We start from the raw sequence: 21,535 nt of genomic DNA, 5'->3' as shown, positions 1-21,535 counted from the left end.
TTCAAGTTTTAACTGTGCACCTCCAGGCCACTCCTCTTTGTGTTTCATGATCTCTTCTAAACTTATTTCCATTTAGTATTACCCTAGATCATATATATCTTATGATATCTTATGATGATTTGCCAGATTTAACGCGTTGCAAATATTGAATACAATGTATTCCTCTGTATTTATTTTTATTTTTTGTTTCTTATTTTTATTGTGTAATCTTGTAAATCGTGTTTATTTATCACTTAACACCAATATGTATATCACTGTGTTGTTTTTTATATTATTTTTATTATTAGTCTATTATTTTTTATTGTGTACATTTTATTCAATTGTCGGTTACTGGTTTAATTATGTGAATCCTACTTACTTGTAATCTAATACTAATATGTATCCCAATATGATTATTTTTATTTTTACTGTGTACATTTTCATTGAATTATCGACTTCTGTTTTTGTGTGATTCGTATTTGATTCTAACAGCATTAATATGTATTCCACTATGTTTATTTTTCAAATCATTCTTTGTTATAATGTTAGCATCCAACTTTCAACTAATGTATTTTTTAAAGAAATCACTGTAATAGTATTGAAGTTCATGCATTTCCAACATCTCAAGTACAATTAAGTAAACATTAAACTTACAGTTCACAGATGGAGAAGGATTTTTCGATGTGGCTAGTGCATTCCTCAGAGGCTTGCTTTTTTTTTTTTTTAAGCATCCTTGGGGTGTAACTCGATCAGCTATTATTCCATTATCAGCTGAAATATTTAAGAGAGGGATATATGCTTATATTCAGACCTTTCTGGGTTTAGCCTACACTACCTACACTGAATAAACCAGTAATTTCACTTAAAACTTACTTTCATTACACTGTGTAGACACCCGTACAGTAGAAGACCTTCATCTGCTGCACCAGCTAACTCTGTAATATTTTAAGAGTGGAATTAATTCTTAAGATATTTAATTCTGGAGAAAGATGATGTTTTATCATAAAGGTGTGGACACTTCAAAGTCAGCAGCTGTAACAGTATTGTATTTTCTAACGTGCTATTAATCCAAACTCATTTTTAACAATAAGAAAGTAAAGCTGCAATAAAAAAGAGAGAGAAAAAACCAAGCAAATAGTTCTATTGTAAATAGAGTGTAGTCAGTTTCTGTTTTATCTTATGAAGAGATATTTTTCAGTTTTTCTGTACACAAGAAATCATTCACAAGTTTCAAAGTGAGAATCCTCACAGTAGAATTGAAATACAACTTAACATAATGTGGCCTAATCTGATTACAAACCCATTACAGAGAAATCTCAAAATAAATTCTTCAGTTTAGTGTACTTTCTATTTTAGGCCTACATTTATAATTTTCAAATTCCCACTCAACTCCCACATAATATTATAATACAATGATGTTTACTTTTTATGACATCCATTTCTTGTGACCATTTCACCATTATGTACAATTTATATTTTAACTATTTTTTTTTTAATTTTTGCATCTAATTTATCTACTGCTTGCTGCAGATTTCATATAGTATGTATGTTAGATTTATTTTCAACATGTTGGCTGAAAATGTGTTTACATGTTACAGCTATTTCAGATTGGAAAAGTAAGCATCATACGTAGAATGTGAAAGAACGTTTTGTAGTATAAATCAAATTACCTGGAGATATTGTTGGGATGTCCAGTTTCACTTCAAAAACTAAACAATTGCACTGTGAACCTGAATGGTACTGTAAATAAAAAAGAAATAATAGTATTATAATGTAATACCGACATTAAATTAAATTTGTATAACAATTTTCAAGAATCTAATATTTTTTTTATCTCTAAAGCTCATCATCTCTTCTTCTGACTCTTAATTCCTTACACACTAACCTCATTCGTGTTATTAGCTGCACTGGTATCAGTGGAACTTGGTTTAGTTACTACTTCGGCTGTAACAAAAGTAAGTAAATAAATAAATAAATAAAAAGAATTCAAACTTGTGTTATACAATTTCCTCTGCTTATTATTTAATAATTGTATAATTTAACATATAAGTGAACTTATGCATTGAATATGAATCAAAATCACTGAGAAATCACTCAATTGATAGGAGAATTAAATCACTTACCTTGGCTAAGTTTGGATTTGGTTTTGCTTCAGTTGGAGGGGCTCCAATTGTTTGTAGCCTGCATTGTCTCTCTGCAGCAGCAATTTTATTTGTGTTCTTTTCCAAGAATTCAAATTTGCTTCTCAGCTGTTTTCAGGTCCTTGTATTTGTGCTGATGTTACTATATTCTTCCCATGCTTCATTCTATATTACCAAAAAGGAAGTAAAACTAGGTTAATTCCATATGCAACCTACAACATTAGAAAATATACTGTATTTCTCTTTTTCCCTTATCTAAGTTTCTATACCTAAATAAGCAAAAGCTTTTAATGGACGATTGTCAGTACAATATCAAACATATGACTATACTGTACATAGAAACTTTGGAAAAAACTTAATATCTGCTGTTTCTGTGTTATTTTACGAGATGTTGAATGTGCATAACAAACAGATAGGCCTATTGCATTTTAGTGGAAACGTCTCTCCACCTCATGCTGTTCTTTTAAAAAATAATGTTAGGCCCTATCTGTGATCGAATGGTATTATGGGCCTAATACAAAATATCCGCCCATTTATTAACAGTAAAATACGTAGGCCTAACATACTGAAATATTGGTAATTTGCTAGGAACAGTGTACCTTGCTGTACTAATGTTGGTTAGAAATCCCAGGCCAAAGACATCATTCATTATTATCAGTACCAGTGAACTTTTCTTTTTTAAACGAGTTATTGTGCCTTCGACCCATGATTTGAAGCCGTGAAGTACGCTATTTCTAAAAAAATTACCGAAATAGGCCCTATTCACTAATAATGTAGGCTATACAACAAACTGAAAGCACACTTAATATTAATTGCAATACAAAAATAATTGCCACCTACACTTCTTGTGCAGTTACACATGAATAAAACAATGATTATGGAGAAAAACGCACTTTTGCTGGAATCCGCACCCGTCCTGTTTAGGCCTACTAATTAAAACCAAAATACTATCATATGGTAGGAATTATTACTATTCGAAAAGAAACATAACCTTTAAAATCTTACCTTTTGCTTCCATGTAAAGTTTCTTCATACAGTATGTGTAATTTTCTGTTCTTCACTCTGTTATTTTTTGGCTGGAGCTTCAGTATTATAATAAATAATAACAATAATGCTTACAATAAAACCTCAAAATAAATAGTATCATATAAACACGGAACATTAACATGAAATACGCGGGGAAAGGTATACCAACGCAATAAATTTCACTACATTTTCAGTAACTTCATTGCCAACGTAACAAAAATGTTACTATATCTTCCGTATAACAATCTTGCAGTTAAAATCTGCTGGTAGTACAGAACAAAATATTTAACTTCCAGATTGCTAAACTGCAGTATACGAATCTGGAGCTTTAACAGGCGATCGTAGTACAGGCCCTTAGTAATTAAGTTGAAAGTGGACTCTTAAATGAAAGTAGAGTCGGGCAGACTGCCTCATATTATCGCCCGTTCTCGGTTGCGTAATCACCGCAGTCCCGAGCAGTGCGCGAGTACCTAACGTAGCCAAATGACTCATTGATAGAGAACACGAGATTCTCTTGGTCCCGGGATTACCGATACTAGATCATTCCCGACAGTCTCGGAGGTCTAGGCGGGACTGTAGTACTGATAAGAAAGCGATATCGCTCGGGCCGTGGTTCTATAGGAAGCATTGGCTTATACATTTCCCGGTCCTATATATATCATGTCGTAGCTCCTATAATACTTAATCAATCGCGCTGTAATTTTTTGGATTGATAGCTCAATGTATAAGGAAAGCATAGAAAAACAAATCGAACTGAAAGTATTTTTTGGAAAGTGAAAAAAAAATATGTATTAACTTCGATGGAGATTGATCTGTTCAGATTTCACCTCTGGTAAGCGGCAAACTTTTTTGTTTTTCACGTTAGATGGGGGGTCAAAGCGAGAGAAATGTTGAGAAAGGATGGAAATTACTTTTAAAAGTGATGGCCACTCAACATTTTTACTGGTTCTCGAATAACGGCGAGTTAACCTGTTAGCGCAGGACTCATGACTCAAACGTTTGTTCCGTAAAATTTGTACGGAACCTTTCAACGCATGAAAACTCGTTATTGTACGGATAGTATTAATTGGTATTTTAATATAGGTAGTTGAAAATGAGGCTATATAGTCCAAGATGGTTTACACTTTATAGTAACTAGGCTATCTTTTATAGCAACTAAATAAAAAAAAATAGTTTGTAACACAATGATATGAGACATGAAAATATTAAAAGCTGGTTCACAATAAACCGAAAACGGAAACGGCAACGAGAACTAGAACGGAAATATTTTTAAAATAAATGTATTTAAAGGTAAGCAGTCACAATTAACTATTCTGAATGCTCACATTTAAATACTGTACATTTATTTTAACATTATTTCCGTTCTCGTTTCCGTTCCCAGTTTATTTTTTTTTTCAGTAGGTTATTTTACGACGCTTTATCAACATCTTTGGTTATTTAGCGTCTGAATGAGATGAAGGTGATAATGCCGGTGAAATGAGTTCGGGGTCCAGCACCGAAAGTTACCCAGCATTTGCCCATATTGGGTTGAAGGAAAACCCCGGAAAAAACCTCAACCAGGTAACTTGCCCCGACCGGGAATCGAACCCGGGCCACCTGGTTTCGCGGCAGACGCGCTGACCGTTACTCCACAGGTGTGGATTTCCCAGTTTATTGTGAACCAGCCTATACTATAGAAAACTACACTTTCTATTGGTATGCACGTTATAAATTATTGTTACAGAACAATCATTATTGTATTCTAGCCATGTTACAATATAAAATTATATAGGCCTATGTTATAGGAACGAGAATAACAAATTAAGAATTAATCAGATTTCTAATACTTGTACCTAATGATAACTTACAAGACAGTAATAAATAATAACCATCAAAATAATCCTGATAATCATAATCTTAATCATCCTAATCATTACGATAATGATGATGATAACAGTAATACTAATGATAATAATAATAATAATAATAATAATAATAATAATAATAATAATAATAATAATAATCGCTGTAGAGTAACGGTTAACACACCTGACTGAAAAGATCGGCTTCCGGTTCGAATCTTGGTTGGGACAAGTTAAGACTGGTTCACAATAAACCGAGAACGGAAACGACAACGATAACGGAAATATTGTTAAAATAAATACATTTAAATGTGAGCATTTACAATTAACTTTCACGTTCCCGTTTCCGGGCTCCGACAATCTTCTCGTTAATTGTGAATGTTCACATTTAAATACATTTATTTTAGCACTAGCTGTACCCGTGCGCTCCGCTACACCCGTTAGAAATAAATATAAAGTACCGGTAATTACATAATTAAAATAGGACATTGGGTCCAGGGAACATTCGTGTTTGATAGAAGAATAAATCGTTTAATATGTTACTTAATTTAAATTGTATTTAAATAATTAAAATGCTATCATTTTGGTCCAGAGACCACTCATTTGGTGCAAATATAACTTGTTTAACATTTTTCTAAATTAGTCTTGAATGCATCCTTTAATAAATCACTCCAAATTAATAGAGTTGATTGTGTAAAAATGTAAGAATTCACGATCTCCTATGCACTACTGTCATAGAACGAATAAATTTGTTTTTCTTCCTACTAAAAAATTTAATATTTTGCACATAGCAGTTACGGAACAACGACACTATAATCTGAGGCGGCGGTGGAAATGTATTGTATTGTTATTTTAAAACTCTTTTATATCCTTAAATATCAGTCCTATCAAAATTTTGCTTGGAATAAAACATATCGAAAATCATTTTTGAAGAAACTTTTGTTATGTAACATTTTTCACAAAAATCAATAATAAGCGAGATATTTTGGTTTATTCAATTCAGGCCCCCTTGCAACCGCCCTTTTAAATAAAGTATTTTGAATGCTACATAGCCTAAAATCTAAGTTATAACGAACTTAATTTATATTCCAATTTTCACTGAAATCCGTTTAGCCATTATCGCGTGAAAAGGTAACAAACATCCAGACAGACAGACTTAAATATCAGTCCTATCAAAATTTTGCCTGGAATAAAACTTATCGGAAATCATTTTTAAAGAAATTTTTGTTATGTAACATTTTTCACAAAAATCAATAATAAACGAGATATTTCGGTTTATTTAATTCAGGCCCCCTTATAACCCCCCCTTTTAAATAAAGTATTTTGAATGCCATATAGCCTAAAATCTAAGTTACAACGAACTTAATTTATGTTCCAATTTTCATCGAAATCCGTTAGGCCATTATCGCGTGAAAAGGTAACAAACATCCAGACAGACAGACAGACATACAAACAAAAATGTCAAAAAAGCGATTTTCGGTTTCAGGATGATTAATTAATTATATATGTTAACACCAATTATTTTTGGAAAAGAGAAAATTACCAGAAAAATTTCGCTGACAGATTTATTATTAGTATAGATTATTTCTCGTTGTCGTTTCCGTTCCCGGTTTATTGTGAACCAGCCTTTACCTGGCTGAGGTTTCTCGCCTCAACCCATTGAGAGCAAATGCTGGGTAACTTTCGGCGCTGGACCCTGGACTCATTTCGCTGGCATTATCATCTCATTCAGACGCTAGATAGCTATAGCAGTTGATAAAGCGTCGTAAAGTAACTAATTTAATAATAATAATAATAATAATAATAATAATAATAATAATAATAATAACCCTCTTTTATTCTCTGTTGTTATGATAAAGCAAATATAAATGACACTCAGGAGGAAACGCAGAATAAATATGGGGGGAAATGCCTGTTATTATTCGGTTGAGAAGCTTTTGTCATTCAGCCTGCTCTCAAAAAACTTGAAAGTTAGAATTTATAAAACAGTTACATTACCGGTTGTTCTGTATGGTTGTGAAATTTGGACTCTCACTTTGAGGAACAGAGGTTAAGGGTGTTCGAGAATAAGATTCTAAGGAAGATATTTGGGGCTAAGAGGGATGGAGAATGGAGGAAGTTGCACAACGCAGAACTGCACGCATTGTACTATCACCTGACATAATTAGGAATATTAAATTCAGAGGTTTGAAATGGGCAGAACATCTAGCATGTATGGGCGAATCCAGAAATGGATATAGAGTGTTAGTTGGATGGCCGGAGGGAAAGGACGTTTGGAGAGGCAGAGACGTAGATGGGAAGATAATATAAAAATGAATATGATGGTAGAGACTGAATTAATCTTGCTCAGGATAGAGACCGATGGCGGGCTTATGTGAGAGCGGCAATGAACCTCCGGGTTCCTTAAAATGCATTTGTAAGTAATTATGATCAATTTGTGAAAGGCTCTACTCTATTTCGTAATTCTGTCTTTCCTCTTGCAAAAGCGTTTCCATTTCACATTCAGAATTTTATCAGTTGGGAAACAAAAATATCTTTTGTCAGAGTCTTTGGTTCTTTATAATAATATAAATAAGTATTAATTATTTTATTTCGTCCTTACACAGCGCAATAATTACCCATGCTGATGAAGATGCCGTTGCATAACAACGAAACGTCCAGATGTGAACGCGCAATATAATAATACAGTCGTGTGATATCCATTACTATAGCGTATACAAAACACTATCGAATGATTAAATATGGAATGTCAACGAAATGCTGATAGCGAGAAAGTATATCATAGCTCCAACCATAACTTGTTATTGTTTTAGACTAGCTTAGGATTAGGTAACGACTGAATGTGCTGCATTATTTTGCTTCTCCAGAAAGGCAATAAGTAGTTCATTAAAATAGTGTGACTTCTGTAAGAATGTAGACAATCATAATGTGCTGTATTATTGCATACCACACTGCTGTGCCTTCTTAAATTACTTCATGGACATTAATATTTCAGAAAGAGTCACGAATTGCAGTGATGAGCGGCAATTAAGCCGGCAGTCAGTGTACGCATTTCATAACGATAAGTCGGCCGTGCGATAACAGGCCGGGACCCGGTATTCCTCGTTCCCGAGAGTGCCAATCTCGAGAATACGATTCTCGGAACTGGCGTTATCGGCCAGCCAGTCTCGCCTACGAGACGAGCGGGAGTAAGAGGCTGTTTGCCCGACTCTAAATGATAGGTTACCCATATGTTGAGCTTCTAAGGCCAATCAATATGGCAAACCTTACGATGCAAAATATTACTGCTCTTTGGGTGATTCGGGTCACTATTTTAAGGGTGAAAAGGGTCAGAATATTTTTAACTGATTTCACTGTAATATGGTTTTTATTTGTCCTAAATGGGGAAATACAGAAGGAAGACCCAGTCTTTATGATTGGAGGAGTATATGTAGAGGGCAATGAAAGCTTATCTTGAAGTACGAAGCTCTTCAATGTATCACATTACTGCCTACAAACACATCTGGAAAATGAGGTCAACCAACAGGTAAAGAATAGAGGAGGACAAACCGTATTCTCAGTTGACCAATAAAAGCAATTTGCAAATAGAATACTTAGGCCTAAACTTTCAGCTTGTGGATTTGAACTGAATGTTCGATATTCGATGTTCGATGTTCGATATTCGAAAAGGTGCCCATCGGTGCCCATCATCATCATCATCATTATCATAATCGTCAGGAGATGAATCATCAGGTGAATATGACACTGCATGTGGTTTTTGCAATGTTAAATAGAGTGATCCTGTTTCTTTAAAGCTCGGAAACTGGGTACAATGCATGGGAAAGAGGAATGAGTGGTACCATGAAAATTGTGTTACAGCTGAGAGTAAGAAGAGATTTATTTATGGAAGATGTTCATTGAATAATTAAAACAGGACATTTGTTGCTTGTGATGAATAATTAGTATTAAATATACAAGGTGAGCCATAATTATGTTGGGAAAACGTATGAGCGTGCTCCTGGGTAAAAAATAAGAACAATTCCTTATATGAAAATTTGACGAAAATAGTTATTTTCGTTTTCATAAGCATCTGATCATAGTATGTTTTTGTTTTGATTTTGTACCAGTGTTTGTTTACAAAAGAACACAGTAACAATACAGTAGTGCAGTGTTTTTTGTTTTGATTGGGACTCGGTTGTCCAGTCCCTTGGCCACCCAGATCACCCGATTTAACCCCAATAGATTTTTACCTTTGGGGTCACATGAAGACTGTCGTCTATTCAACACCAGTGAATAAAGCAGAGGAGCTATTGCAACGTGTTGAAAATGCATGCCAATTGATCAGTGATGACAACATGGTGTTTGAGCGAACTCGCCAGTCGTGTGTACGTCGTGCTCAGGCATGTGAAACTATGGAGGGGGGCACACTGAGCGTCTTTGTAAACGTTAAATGACAAGTTTCCCAACATGTACTTGTGACACAACAAAAAAGAACAAAAAGAAAGTATGACCATTTCTTCAATAAATAAGCATTTTCCGTCAAATTTTCATGTAAGGAATTGTTCTTATTTTTGATCCAGGAGCACGCTCACGCGTTTTCCAAACATACTTATGACTCAATCTGTATAATTTGTGTGGATCTGAATCTTCATAAGTATTTTAAATTGTAGAAGTTTACGAATAAAAATGAAAAGTATGAATGTTTTCATTCGCCCATCTTGATGGCCCTATTCACCCTGGCTGCTTAGGGTGAAAAGGGTCATGCAGTACTTTGTTTAATTTCTAAACATGCTAAATTGCTGAAGAGTTAATTTAATATAGACATTTAAACGTGTAGCTAAAACTTCAATCTTTCTGACGAAGTATCACGCTTTTGCTTTGATGCTAAGTTATGTGAGTTATTAGAGTAAATATGAATTTTGACCCTATTCACCCTTGCTTATCCTACTTGTTTTATAAGTAGCTACATAAATTAGTTTCAAAATTTCTTTCCGTACTTTATATATTAGTTTCCGCCTAATGATATATTTTTTTTCTATGTATAACTTAATCAGAATAGTAGGGTAAACAAGGGTGAAACGGGTCACCAGATGAATCGGGTCAGTTTTGAAAATACCGCTCTGTAAGCCAAAGAACAAAGAATACTGGATTGTGCGCTAGCTATCGTTGAAGTTGGGAACTTCTTCAATGCAGAAAGGCGGGAAAGCAATATAACTGCATTGTTTTCGGTGCGGTGTTTGAAGTAGAAAATTGTTATTGTAACGATAAGTAGCAATATTTAATTTTATTTCTTGAATTGTAGTGTTTATTCAATCTGCGTTTTACCAGTTATTATTATGATACTTATATGATTTAGTAATTAAGTTGAAAGTGGATTCTTAAAGGACAGGTTACCCATATGTTGAGCTTCTAAGACCAATCAGTATGGCAAACCTTACGATGCAAAATTTTACTGCTCTTTGGGTGATTCGGGTCACTATTTTAAGGGTGAAAAGAGTCAGAATATTTTTCATTGAAATAGGATTTATATTTGTCGAAAATGGGGAAATACAGAAGGAAGACGCAGTCTTCCTGATTGGAGGAGTATATGTAGAGGGCAATAAAAGCTTATCGTGACGTACGAAGCCAGCGTCACGCTGCGGCGCTCTTCAATGTGCCACATTACTACCTACAAAGACATCTGGAAAATGAGGTCAACTAACAAGTAAAGAATAGGGGAGGATAAACTGTGTTCTCAGTTGACCAATAAAAGCAATTTTCAAAGAGAATTCCTAGGCCTAAACTTTCAGCTTGTGGGTTTGAACTGAATTTTCGATGTTCGAAAAGGTGCCCATAATCATCATCATCATCATCATCATCATCATCGTCAGGAGATGAATCATCAGATGAATATGACACTGCATGTGGTTTTTTGCAATGTTAAATAGAGTGATCCTGTTTCTTTAAAGCTCGGAAACTGTGTACAATGCATGGGAAAAGGGAATGAGTGACACCATGAAAATTTTGTTGGAGCTGAGAGTAAGAAGAGATTCATTTGTGGAAGATGTTCATTGAATAATTGAAACAGGACATTTGTTGCTTGTGATGAAGAATTAGTATTAAATATACAAGGTGAGGCCATAAGTATGTTTAGCAAACTTGTAAGCATGCTCCTGGATAAAAAAAAATTAGAACAATTCCTTATATGAAAATTTGACAGAAATAGTGATTTTCGTTTTCATAAGCATCTGATCATATTATTGTGTTGTTTTTGTTTTGATTTTGTACCAGTGTTTGTTTACAAAAGAACACAGTAACAAGACAGTAGTACATTGTTTTTGTTTTGATTGGACGCGTTGGTCCAGTGCCTTGGCCACCCAGATCACCCGACTTCACCTCATTAGATTTTTACCTTTGGGGTCACTTGAAGGCTATCGTCTATTCAACACCAGTGAATAATGCAGAGGAGCTATTGCAACGTGTTGAAAATGCATGCCAATTGATCAGTGATGAAACATGGTGTTTGAGCGAACTCGCCAGTCGTGTGTACGTCGTGCTCAGGCATGTGAAACAATGGAGCGGGACACACTGAGCGCCTTTTGTAAACGTTAAATGACAAGTTTTTCAACATGTACTTGTGACACAACGAAAAAAGAACAAAAAGAAAGTATGACCATTTCTCCAAAAAAATAAGCATTTTCCGTCAAATTTTCATGTAAGGAATTGTTCTTATTTTTGTTTCAGGAGCACGCTCACGCGTTTTCCAAACAAACTTATGACTCACGCTGTATAATTTGTCTGGATCTGAATCTTCATGAGTATTTTATTGCACAAGTTTACGAATAAAAATGAAAAGTATGAATGTTTCCATTCGCCCTTCTTGATGACCCTATTCACCCTGGCTGCTTAGGGTGAAAAGGGTCATGCAGTACTTTCTTTAATTTCTCAATATGCTACATTGTAGCAGAGTTAATTCTAATATAGACATTTAAACGTGTAGATAAAACTTCAATCTTTCTGACGAAGTATCACACTTTAGGTTTGATGTTAAAGTTATGTGAGTTATTAGAGTAAATATGAATTTTGACCCTATTCACCCTTGCTTACCCTAATATGCGTTACAAGAGCGGTATGTTGATATTTTCATGTTCGAGGAAAAGATTGAAAAAGCGAAACGTAGTTGAGCTTTTTTAATTTCGGAGTACATGAAAACAAACATACCGCTCGTGTATCGTACTTTATTTTGTGCGAAGATCGTTTATTACTTACCTGAAAGAGAAATTTCTAATTAGTTGCAATGAAATCTCCATCTTGGTTTCTGTTCAATGACGGCAATTTTGGAAAGCAAAAATATCTCTCTTCAACATTGTTGCTATAAAATGTTTTCTGTGTTTACTATACTCCAGCAGGCCGTGATATACGTCTGTCTTTTTTTTCCCCAGTCTATAAATGCGAACTTAAAACAAATGGTAAGGTTATGTAATGATTTATTTTTCATTTTAATATTTTAACAATATTTTTTATATAACATATTGCAGTAATAACATCGGCATCTGGAATCTTGTTGATTTTTTCACGGCTTCCTTAATGTTACTTGCATCACGAATGAATAACTTTAGTGGAGTAGTAGAGTTTACTTAATTTTTGCAAATATTTAAAAACAATAATTAACAGTGCAATTTAAGTGAAATTGCAGTGGTAAGTTTCCAATTTATAATTATTACTATGTTAAACGTCTCTAAAAATAATATATTAAAAGACTAAAGCAGTAAAATGAATGTCGCGCTTAAGCAGTAAGAAGAGGGAAATTGTTATGTGTGTTACGTTGGGAATACTGAATGTTGTATTTCACACTTACCGCGTATTGGTTTTGTGCGGAAAGCAAGCAAATACGCACGATCTCGCACAAAAATTATTTCCTCACATTCCAGTGAAATATCAGGATTTGTGGCCTGTCTCCTCCTTTCACTCGACTCCACAATTTCAGAGGTGACTTTTTTAAAGTTATTTGACATTAAAAACGGAAATCCTGTGTATTTATTAACCATCTAATAGTAATATACGTTACAAGAGCGGTATGTTGACGTTTTCATGTTCGAGGAAAAGATTGAAAAAGCGAAACGTAGTTGAGCTTTTTTAATTTCCGAGAACATGAAAACGAACATACCGCTCGTGCATCGTACATTATTTTGTGCGAAGATCGTTTATTACATACCTGAAAGACGAATTTCTAATTAGTTGCAATGAAATCTCCGTGTTGGTTTCTGTTTAATGACGGCAACTTCGGAAAACCAAAATATCTTTCTTCTATTCTGTGTTTACTATACACCAGCAGGCCGTGATATACGTCTATCTTTTTTTTCCCCCAGTCTATAAATGCGAACTTAAAACAAACGGTAAAGTTATGTAATGATTTATTTTTCTTTTTAATATTTTAACAATATTTTTTATATAACATATTGCAGTAATAACATCGGCATCTGAAATCTTGTTGATTTTTTCACGGCTTCCTTAATGTTACTTGTATCAGGAATGCAATAAGTTTCGTGGAGTAGTAGACTTTACTTAATTTTTGCAAATATTTAAAAACAATAATTAACATTGCAATTTAGGTGAAATTGCAGTGGTAAGTTTCCAATTTATAATTATTACTATGTTAAACGTCTCTAAAAATAATATATTAAAAGACTAAAGCAGTAAAATTAATGTCGCGCTTAAGCAGTAAGAAGAGGGAAATTGTTATGTGTTACGTTGGGAATACTGAATGTGGTATTTCACACTTACCGCTTATTGGTTCTGTGCGGAAAACAAGCAAATACGCACGATCTCGCACAAAATATGCTTACTTAAATACGCATGTGAACATTGGGTGCTTCATTATACTTTTAGTACTATTGAATTCCACTGAGTTACGTAATTTATGGTACGAACGAAAAGCCGCCACTGAAATATTGCTTACCCGTCCGCTTACATAAATGCACTAGAGGGCTGGTGGGTAAGAGACGCTAGCCCGAGCTTGCACTCTGCTGACGACCACTGATCTAGGGTATTACCAAGTTCTATCCCTTTTCGCTTACTGTATGCTGTAATGATGCATAAACGTCCATCGTGAGTAAGTAACACGCGAAAAGTGGTTAACCGTTAAAACAATTCCCTAGTTTTATTTTCCAGGACAAATGACAAACGTCGAAACGTTTAATACTGCCGTACATTACATTTAAAAGTTCCAATAATAAGGTTAGTGTCACCAACATATTCAAAAAAACTTCTCAAACTAGTCGACATTACAGCTCCAGTGTCGATCTGATTAGTGTTGCCAACATATTCAATGAAAATTTTCAAACTTTTCGACGTTACCACCCAATTATAACTGATTCATTAATACAGAGTGATTTATATAGAACTGACACATTTCTTTCTTTAATTATTCCGTTGGAAATTCATTCAATGGCCCAATATTAGCACCAAATTAAGCAGAATGTTCTGGAGTTTCGATTCCTTGTCACTAGATGCGCAGATGTTTATGTTTTATTCCTATTGTTGGCAGCACTAGATGCGCTGATGTTTATGTTTTATTCCTATTGTTGGCAGGTGTTTTCGACATTTTTTGTCAACGTGAAAATGCAGTACACATTAAATCAACGACTCTTCCTTGTGAAGCAATACTGGATTACGAATTCAATTACAGCTACTCAAAGGGCATAACAGAGAGAATTTGGTGTTCGCAATCCTCCCAAAAGAAACACAATACTGGGACTCGTAAACAAATTGGAAACAACTGGATCTCTGGTGAGTGAAAAGGGCAAGCATCGTTCATCTAGGCTTCCCACGGTTGTTGTTGACGTAAGAGCACGACTGGAGCAGTCACTCAAAAAATCATTAAGGCGTTTGTCGCAGGAGACAGGGTTCACCTACTCAATGTGTCAGAGAGATGCGAAAAGTGCAGGCCTAAAGCCATATAGGGTTACGGTTGTTCATCAGCTACAGGAACCAGATAAGGATAAAAGATTGAATTATTGTCGTTGGTTTCAGACGTTCATTGTGCAAAATCCTGCCATATTTTCCATCACATGGTTCACAGATGAAGCATGGTTCCATTTATCCGGTTATGTGAACTCACAGAACTCACGCCATTGGGCCATCGAAAATCCACATGTCATCCATGAAGGACCTATGCACCCGGTTAAAATCGGAGTTTGGTGCGCAATATCCGCACAGAGAATAGTGGAGCCAATTTTTTTAACCAGACTGTGAACACTGCAGAGTACCGACTGATTTTCATGGAGTTTGTTGAGCAACTGGACGATGTAGAGCTGAGTCAAGGATATTTTCAGCAAGATGGCGCTACATGCTATACATCAAATGAATCCATGGAACTAATTGCAAGTTTCTTTGACGACCGAATAATTTCCATGAACCTGTGGCCACCGAGACCTCCGGATTTGACAACGCCGGACTTCTTTCTATGGGGTTACTTAAAAGACAGGGTTTACGCCACACGTCCCCAGACAATGGACGATCTGAAGCACAACATCACACAGGAGATTCAAGCTATTGACAACAGAGACCTCCAACGAGTGGCCAGTAACATGGAACGACGTGTTGAGTTGTGCCTTATGCAGGCTGGAGGACATTTTCAACATTTGCTATACAGGTAAATAATCTCCCAAAATTCTTCTACATTTTAGGTATAATAAGTTGTCGCTAGCACAATTCGTTTTGAAACAATTAATGAAAGAAATGTGTCAGTTCTATATAAATCATACTGTACAAAGTCTCCACGTGCAACTGATGTGGTTACATGGAGAATGTCCCCGCGCAACGGATTGTTTACGTTGAAGCAGTTCGCGCGCAACTGAGTAATGTTTAACCTTATGCGCGCAACTGATATACACCCGTGAAAAGCATCCCATGACTTTAAACTATAATTACATCCCCATCATAAAAACTGAAAATGTCCTAACAATTAGTCTTCTTTCGGGTTCTACTCTCTACTTTGAAATTTTGATAGTAGGTCTATCTTATGATGACATTGTCCTGTCTAAAAACATTTCTGTGAGCATAGTGTATCATGAGTGTAACTGTGGCATTATTGAGCTGAGAATTATGTCAAGAATTCATGCTGTTCATCACTTGATAAGGTTTTCGGTTCGGATTCCAACCGCATGTCGAAAGTATCGTGAGCGAAGTGTATGTGACTCTAATTAATCCACCTAGTGATATGAGAGCCGTATCACAACATTCCTGATAGTAATAGTGACAGCGATTCTATTACTAGATTCCTGTTTCTTGTCGCTTTTTGACATGAATTCGTCTTTAAGTTCGATCCAGTATTAGGTTGCCATCCCAGAAAGTCGACAGACACATTCTCAGCAGCAGCAGCAGCAATACTCTGGATCGTATACTGAGACGAAAATAAAGACGGAAGGAAAAGAGGGAAGATTAGAGAATTCTAGGTTTGCAGTAAAGTACTGCCCTTGGACAGAAAACTATGAATTAATGATAGTTTACGAAACAGTAATGCAGTGACGCCGCATATTGGTATTCCTTGGAATCAGTACCAATAGGCAGGTACAGGTAAATACAAACCTAGGCACAGTTACTGGTTAAAGCACAGATAACATACAGATGTTGTTTCGTAAAATCATTATAAGCATATTAGCAAGTTAAATTCTAGATAACTGTCGTTCCAGAATCAGGACATTAATGGCCTTATTAATATCATCATCATCATCATTATCATCATCATCATCATCACCATCGACATTTGGGTGTATGTCTAATTAGCCTGTTCCTACTCCAACAATTGAGGCGTTCCGTAAAGGAAGGGCGAGCCCGCCAAGGGTCGAATTTTGTGTATTTTACTCCTCCGAATATCTAAGACACATATCTACAACTTAAGCCTGGCAGACGTTGGCGGGCTCTCCCTTACTACATCGAAATTATCATTGTTTGTAAGGTTGGAGAAACTGCGCAGCCTGTGACAGGTTCATAATATTCATATTACTTCGTACGAGAAGGGCGAATACGCCACTCCGCCTGAAGGCGCGCGCCATTCATTGTCTCCGTGTTGTTGTAACCACACAGACGAGTGAGGAATTACGTGTATTTATGGACGTTGTAATAGCTTAGTATGAGTAATAGTGACAGTGATAATCAACCAGGCATATCTGCTTATTGTAGGAAACATCAGAGGCATGTCGAAAAATGGAAAAACGTACAAGTAAAGATTAAAAGGAACAAAAGTGAATCGTACATTAGTACGAAAACATCTCGACATGTGCAAGCTCGAGGTATACGCCGGACATGTACTTGTGGGTGCTTCAACGCATTAGGTATGGAGAAAATACAACATGTATTTCGTAATTTCTGGGAGTTAGGTGATTATGACTCCAGAATGCCTATATTTCTAAGCTCGTACCCAGTGTTGATGTGAACAGATGTCGCATTAAGAACAGGCCGACCTCTCTCAGCTGGTTTTGCCAAAGAGGTACTATGTCACGCCAATAAAGCTCATATCTGATAAAGTAAAGGATCTGAAAGCTCTCCTTATCTATGTGCCACAGAACGTTCCTGGATGACATGACCAGCAAACAAAACGTGCAAGTAGCAGTGACCGACTCAGAGGAACATCTTCATGAAGGTGATGTAATGGATTATTAGCACCTCTGTTCCCAGAACAAGTGAGACCACTTTTGATAGCAAGGGTCATAACATGACAGGCATCTAGTTATTCTTGTTTATTAATAATTTCCGACACTTTGTAAATGTCACATCACAGTGCGATTAAGTGTTTTTATTTATTATTATTATTATTATTATTATTATTATTATTATTATTATTATTATTATTATTATTATTATTATTATTATATTGTTATTAATGTCTCCACTATTGAGTTCATTCTATGCCCTTTTCTTTTTCTAATCTACTGTTTTCAAATTATACCCATAATAAATTGGAATATTAAATTAGACATTTAATTGCAGTTTTCAATAAAGGATTCGTTTTTTCGTGTACAAAGTAATTATCATTATTTACAGACGTGTCCTGGTGGGTTCGCCCTTCTCTTACGGAACGCCTCAATTGTTCTCGCCATCTCTTCTTTGTTCTTCCAAGATTTCTGCGATTTGCTCTGTATTAATTGTCGTTGTTCCTGCAATAACTCCTATGTGACATATTTATCGCTTTTCAGATTTTTGCTCCATTAAATAACTTAAACAGTGATACAGCAAATAATAAAATCTCCTGTATGTAATTATATTTCTTTGTTTCGAAAATTTGAGAATTCACAATCTACTATGTACGGCTGCCATAGGATGAATAAATGTGTTTTTTCTTACTGAAAAATGTTATATTTTGTACATAGGAGTTATTGCAGGAACAACGACGTAATGTATTGCGTCTAAACAGAGTGTTGGACACCGAAAACATATTAATGTACTAACACAGGATTGAAAACAAAAGATAATCCTCCTTAACATTGTCACCATAAAATCTTGAATGTTCCTAAGATTGAGGAAATAATTAATGCAGGTGATTTAACTTGTAACAGTAAACTTATACCTCTTCAGTATACGTATACACTGCAGATGTGAAATATGAGGCGTCAAATTTTAAAAACATGTCCAAGTCTATCTGAGAAGTAAGAAACAAATATTGGAACTCCTTATACTTATACTCTGACTTAGTTCTCCCAATGTTGTCCTTCATAGACTTGTACTGTAATTCATTACTATACAGCTTTATAGCTAAAAATAACTTTTGTTGAAAAGGTGTTTAAAATGTGAGCATGGCTAGTCTGAAACTAACTGTACAACTTAGCCATCATTGAAAGTTGCATAGGAGCGCTTGGCCACCTTTGAAATGCAACGTCATCTTGAAAACATTGAGACTCTCAATCAGCTGTTCGCATGTCTCCAAACATTGGTCAAGATGAAATCTTTCATCTCATATCTTCAATGCCAAGAAAGTGTGGAGCAGTACTGGATGAAAGAGGTGGTGCTACTCGTTATTAATGACAAAAGTTTTGTGTGAATTTGAGAAAAACAGAAGTATTCAATCCATTGAGATTTTAAAATTTTAATCTTTTCATTCTGAGTACAGGTTATTAGTGTTTTTGAACATTATTAGTTATTACACACTTTCATAGCGTGTAGAATGTTTTTCTATACATAAATAATACATAATAATACTTGCACGTCTCCTAGTATGTTTCTCATTGAGAATTAGATGAAAAATACTGTTTCTTAGACAATTTTGATGTGTGGTGCAACTGAACACTGATAACACTAATAAACAAATTTTTACTTTTTGTCTTGCTCTGAAATAAAAATAGGTGAATATTATTAATATGTGTGTCCTAAATCTGAATTTAAAATCCAAATTGTCTCATCACGTACCATTTTCCTGGGAAAATGAACTGAATTTTTTTATGAAAAAACTTTTTTTTTTTTTAATATTTCACTGCCACTGGTAAAATTACAACACACTAGGGATTCATATTGCCTCATAATACTTGTGTAAAATGTAAAATGTGTACTGGATACAAAAACGATGTTACATAGTTTAAAACACAACAATAAAAAAATTTCATGCATATAATAAGAAAAATCTCGGAATTTGCAGTTACATTTAAAAGAATTTTCTGGATGACTTCCATTTATAACTAGACCCGGGACTGTCTTTTACAAGGAACCAACAATAGTCTACAACAGGGCCGGGCATGAGAGCGGTTCAGTCTAGCCGGCCAGAGCTGCTCTCGCTCCACAAGGCAAGCCAGAGCAGAACGCTCACGCAGTGGCGGACTCACATTACAGCTACCTTCCCTGCATTAATATAATAAGAGCCACGGTTGTTCTATTCATTCAGTCTGTCAGTACATAATAGTTTATAAGGATATTACATCAATCCATTGAACATTACAGAATTTATAACACTCTTATTAATTTAATGAAATAAACTTCGCTCTATGACCACACACAAATCATTAGGTTTAATTACATGACCCATGTTCAAATGAGATAAAGGACACTTTATTAAGTGTGTGTTTTAGCTGTACGAAATGTTACTGCTATCAGTGTAGGACTATCTTAATATATAAAATTGAATGTGGGTATGCATGTATGTATGTGTGTGTGTGTGTATGTTCTCTATAAAAATCTACATGTTTTCACCGATATGTGCCAAAGTTTGCACATTTAACCTTCATAACCAGGAGAAGAACATAGACTACATTAAAATTGTGCAAATGGAAGTTAAATTAATTAAATATATAAAAAAATAAAAATAAATAGATCAAATATTCATGTATAATATTAAAATGCAAAATCTTCTACAGTCAATTGTTCTTTATTATTGTCTGTTGTATTCAACATAGACTTTCACGAGGCCTTGGAAATTTTAACACGAAATTAAATTACATTGTTGATACACATCATGAAGGCTAAAACTAGATAATTCATGTGATAAGTATCTTTACGCAGTCCAGGACCATATTATGAATTCCTCAATGCAGTTTTGTAGATAGTTTTATCAAACTGAATTCTTAAATTCTTTGAAATCACAAGGATTGCCAACACATAATTTAATACTTAATATAGAATCGCCAATAGTACTATTGCGAAATATTGATCCACAAGAATTATGCAATGGAACAGGAGTTGGGCAACGGGTCCATTGGACCTAGCTGGGAGATTTTGTTGATCACCAGCTTTCCCTCCTTAAGTCACTGAAGGACGATTTTAGTGCCATAGCAGGTCAGCACTAGGAACAGAAAAGTAGAAAGAGGAGGAAGGAAAGGGAAATGAACCCCTAGGCCTCTAATGCTCTAATGCCGTCAGGGTCGAAGAAAGTAAGAGTTCAGTCAAAGGACTGGATAGGAAAGGGTAAAGAGGGAATTAGGTATTGGGTAGAGGAAAATTATACCAAATTCAGTCATTAACTCATCAAGCTGACCAGTGCTAATTGATGAGTAGCCCCTCCCTTTAGTTCAACTTGTAAAATTATGCTTACTAACAGCTGCACCACGGGAAGGCAGGGATGGGACATTGGGTATTTGTCCAGGTTGGTTCCTTAAAGCCTTCAATGGGAAGGTATCCGACAGATACCCTTTTGCAGCCAAGTATATAAATGTATCAGGTTGGAAACAACAAAATTGCTTACTACTTACAGCATTGAAATATTTGTGGCTTTGTGAAACCAACATACTTCTTGCAGCTTCAGGTTATGAATAGCTTGTGCGTTGTGTTCAAATTAATGCATGCAACTAAAGTTTGTTATTATTTCTTTTTTTTTTTTCTTTTCAGTTCTCCATGATGAATCCACAAACATTCCAGGAGATTTTCTCTACAACAATTGACTATATGGTAGAGCGAATCTATCGTAATTTTGCACTGCAGATAGTTGGCAACTCTTTCCTTTCAAACCCAACAACTTCTCCCATATTTGCAACTGTGCTGGTGGAATATCTGTTGGAGAGAATGGAGGAGATGGGAAGCAATGTGGAGCGCAGCAATCTCTATCTGAAACTCTTCAAACTTGTTTTTGGTAGTGTCAGTTTGTTTCCAGCCGAAAACGAACACATCCTG

At 35.2% G+C, this 21,535-nt stretch overlaps 1 long non-coding RNA gene across 1 annotated transcript; it reads right to left on the bottom strand.

Moving 5' to 3' along the window:
- Positions 1 to 1,631: 1,631 nt before the first annotated feature.
- LOC138693727 (uncharacterized) lies at positions 1,632 to 3,276 on the bottom strand. Its single transcript, XR_011330417.1, has 4 exons — positions 3,126 to 3,276; positions 2,103 to 2,285; positions 1,865 to 1,923; positions 1,632 to 1,719 (listed from the first exon to the last, which is right to left on the bottom strand). It is a non-coding gene; the product is annotated as an uncharacterized lncRNA (long non-coding RNA).
- Between the last annotated feature and the right edge of the window lie 18,259 nt (positions 3,277 to 21,535).

This window comes from Periplaneta americana, unplaced genomic scaffold (genome assembly GCF_040183065.1).
Source record: "Periplaneta americana isolate PAMFEO1 unplaced genomic scaffold, P.americana_PAMFEO1_priV1 scaffold_20, whole genome shotgun sequence".
Classification (NCBI taxonomy): domain Eukaryota; kingdom Metazoa; phylum Arthropoda; class Insecta; order Blattodea; family Blattidae; genus Periplaneta; species Periplaneta americana.
Note: the sequence above shows the minus strand (reverse complement) of the source record. Positions and strands in the feature narration are given on the sequence as shown.